The sequence below is a fragment of the Lactuca virosa genome, chromosome 2, assembly GCF_052849685.1.
Source record: "Lactuca virosa cultivar CGN04683 chromosome 2, Lactuca_virosa_CGN04683_v6, whole genome shotgun sequence".
NCBI lineage: Eukaryota > Viridiplantae > Streptophyta > Magnoliopsida > Asterales > Asteraceae > Lactuca > Lactuca virosa.
In genome coordinates, this window is record NC_136427.1 from 154,496,994 (window position 1) to 154,500,525 (window position 3,532).

Consider the following 3,532-nt stretch of genomic DNA (forward strand, 5'->3'; position numbering starts at 1 on the left):
AGCACATCACGCTACAGTGTTCTTATACTGTGCTCGAACATGTCTTTCTCGCACTGTGCTCCTTTCTTACACGTCTCATTTAGATTCGAAAGAAATCTCTCTCACGACCTCAAACCACTTTAAACACGACGACCACCTCTGCATCTGCTTCACCGCAATATAACCTATCTTACTGCTATTTACCGACTTCACCATCACCATTACCAACCTTTCTGCTATCACCGTCACCACCGTTTACAGACATTTTCATTATCTACCTTCGCTTCCCCTGAAATCCTATTTGGGAGGTTTCAGATTTCTGGTTTGTGATAACAGACACACGCATAAAGATGGTCCAACCTATAGGGTTCAGAGCGAGAAGATGGATTCAAGCTAAAGGTTCTACATTTTTTCTTGATTCTTTTTGTTTTATAACTGAGTTTCTTTTATATGCCTTTTTAGGTTAGGATTTTTCAATGTTTTGTAATTGTCACCCACCATCTGCGGTAGGTTTAAAGGGTTATTGAAGATAAGCAAGATTAAAGATGAGGAATCAGAGTTGGGCTTTATTTTGCCAGGTTTCTCACTCGACATCGACAAGTTTAAGTTAATTTTCTTCTATTTTTCCTCTTTCTTAGATACTCCAAAATTGGAAGTTTTAGCTATGGGAAGTCAATACGAGTGAACGGAACTGGTATGCATCTTCTCACTAATTATCTTTCTTTTTATTGGTTGCTGAAATTTATAAGAGTTTTTGAGGTACGGCCCAATCAAAACTTAGGCGCCCTCATTCTGCAGATGATAATGCCATTGATCAATGTCTAGAGACTAATCTCAAAGCTTCTGAACAAAAATGTAATTTTTTTTATCGATCTAAGTTCAAATTGCTTGGCAATGCTAAGTATTACATAGATCTTTACATGTTTATCTTTTTTTATTCTATTTTGTGGACGGTATATTTCTGTACACGTTTGATGTTCATGGCATTTTCTTTAGAACCAACAACCAACTTTTGAGGTAAGCATAATTTTATATATATGGTCAATTCATTTCTTCAAATAATGTTTTTAGTTTTGATATAGATCTGTGAAGAACATGGCTAAACAAAACAAGAAACCAATCAGATTTTGTTGCTTCATTTTTTCCACTAATATTTTGTTACTTTGAATCAGAATTGAATGCAGCGGGAGGGTTAAGAGGGAACATTGTAGAGTGTATATTAAAGCTTAGACCAAATCCTTTCATAATAAGTGCATCTGGATCAGATATGGCAGGTTTGTAATCCAATAATATGGATCAAATTACAACACCACTTACAATTAATGAAAGTTTCAAATTCAATAGCAAATTTGTTGTTGGAGCATTGGAAATCTATAAGATTATCTAAATAAGGTATATTTACGCAATTTTTATCAAACAATATCAAACCAAACTTACTATTTTACAGACAATGGCAATTATATCTTATAAAATGCATATCTAAGAACCTTTATATTTACAAATAAAAAATGCATCAAGTCTTTTATGATGAAGGAATCGAGTATTTTGGCCAAATTGTGGCTATTTTCACCTTTTATTTTAATACAATTTTCCCCGAAAACTATCAGCTTTCAAGTCACATGGAATAAAATTATAGAAATATAAATTAAAATAGATAAAAATAAATTATAGCATTATTGTTTATAAATACGATGCTATGCTCGGTTGAATTATCAATCACATCTATAATTGAAATGAGAAAACTATCCGTCTAGCGCATACCAATATTTTTATCTGATTATCAATTTGTTTTTTCTCTTGGAGTTCATCTTCTCTTGGCAATTCTAGACATCTTGCATCCAATATGATGTTCCTTAGCTTCATTATATCTTGAATGACTCTATTGTAGGAGACAATAAAAAATAACTTGCGTTTTTTAATGACAATTTTTTTGCTTATGCTTTTTGGATATGTTTTGTGCAGAAAACAAAAGCCACTTGGAGATGACACTCCATTTGCAAAAGAATCGTTAGGAGGGGAGTTGGAGTTGCTGGCTTTGACACAAATCTTGAAAAATATGTTTGTTATTGTTAGACATGCGGGATAAGACTTTAGGGGTGTCGTTTTGTCTATGTCACTCGATGTGCATCTTCAAACTCTAAATAGATTTATGGTTCCAATTTCTTTGTGCAACTCAAAATTTTCGTAGGTGTTTTTTTTTTTTTTCCAAATTTGCAAGTTCACATCTTTTCCAAACCAACAAATGGTTTTTTGGTCCTGCAAATCCATGTCATATTTTTCTCCTTTTCCACATAGCTGGATCTGAGTGTTAATCTAATGATTTTGTAGAATTTAGGCTTTAAAAAACTATAAGAGATAGATTACATTTACTTAATTTACTGGCTATAGCGAAGGGGTGTTTTTTCAAATCTGCAAAGCTACTTGAGGACTGTTGACCACAGGATCCACCAACTCCATTCAGGCCATTTTTTCTTTTCAAATAGATGCACAAATTTCTATTTTTTCATTTTATTGAATATATTGCGTAATTCAACTTTTGGGGAAAGACGTATTCATTGTGAGTGTAATATGATTCTTCATGATATCGAGAGGTTTGTATGCCGACAACTATTTCTATTTACGTAGAATGATTTTTTTTACTCTTGAGATACATGATCTACTAATTATTATATATATTTTTTGATCCTATAGTAGCCATTATTAATATATATTGTTTTACCTTTGAGACATGCCCATAAGATTATTAGTAAAAACTACAAAGTACATTGCTATTTGTGATGAAACTTAAACTTTTAAAGAACATATTAAATCATAAAAATATTGTTTAAACTCCCGTCGCAACGCGCGGGCTTAAAACCTCGTTGAGAACAATATAACAAAACAAAAGATTAATACATAGATACAAATGGTTAGAATACATCTAGAGACACGATTGTCGCTCACGAGCTCATTTTCTTATCATGTAACAGAATCATGCCTCCCAAGAAGTCTAACCAACCCACCAGCGAAACACCAATCCTTCAGATAGATGCGGCTACATTTCAAGCTACGGTCACAGCAGCTGTAGCAGCTGTCATGGCACACCTGAATGCTAACAATGCAAATGTTAGTAGTAATACCATCGGTAACCCCGATCGTGGTGATGGCCAAGTACAGCCACAAGCACCTACCTGTAAGAACACCTCGAACCTTAAGCCTAATATCCTTAAACGAAAGTTCGAGAACAAGGAAGGGAGTTGTTCAACTCAAGAACCTAGCAAAGGGCAACGAACTGGGGCAGTCGATACCCTCATCAGCCCTGTTATTCTAGCACCAACCAAGCCGTACTTAGGAAACCTTCCACACTGCAGCAAGTGCAACTACCATCACCATGGAGGTTGCCGAAAGCGGCATTGTAAAAGATGCAACTTGAAGGGGCATACCGCCCGCATCTGTAGAACTCTGGTCGAGTTCATCACTTCAACTACCGATGTTGGAACCATTCCCATATGTTACCTTTGTGGTGAAATAGGACATTACAAGAGGGACTGTCCAACAGAGAAGAACGGCGGGG

At 35.1% G+C, this 3,532-nt stretch overlaps 1 long non-coding RNA gene across 7 annotated transcripts; it reads left to right on the forward strand.

Moving 5' to 3' along the window:
• Positions 1 to 2,172, forward strand: LOC145159641 (uncharacterized). 7 transcript variants are annotated; one of them, XR_013737823.1, is made up of 5 exons: positions 1 to 378; positions 442 to 834; positions 976 to 996; positions 1,152 to 1,253; positions 1,942 to 2,172. It is a non-coding gene; the product is annotated as an uncharacterized LOC145159641 (long non-coding RNA). The 7 variants fall into 7 exon arrangements; XR_013737821.1 differs by having other exon boundaries at positions 442 to 673; positions 778 to 834; positions 976 to 1,253; XR_013737822.1 differs by having other exon boundaries at positions 618 to 834.
• Positions 2,173 to 3,532: the final 1,360 nt, after the last annotated feature.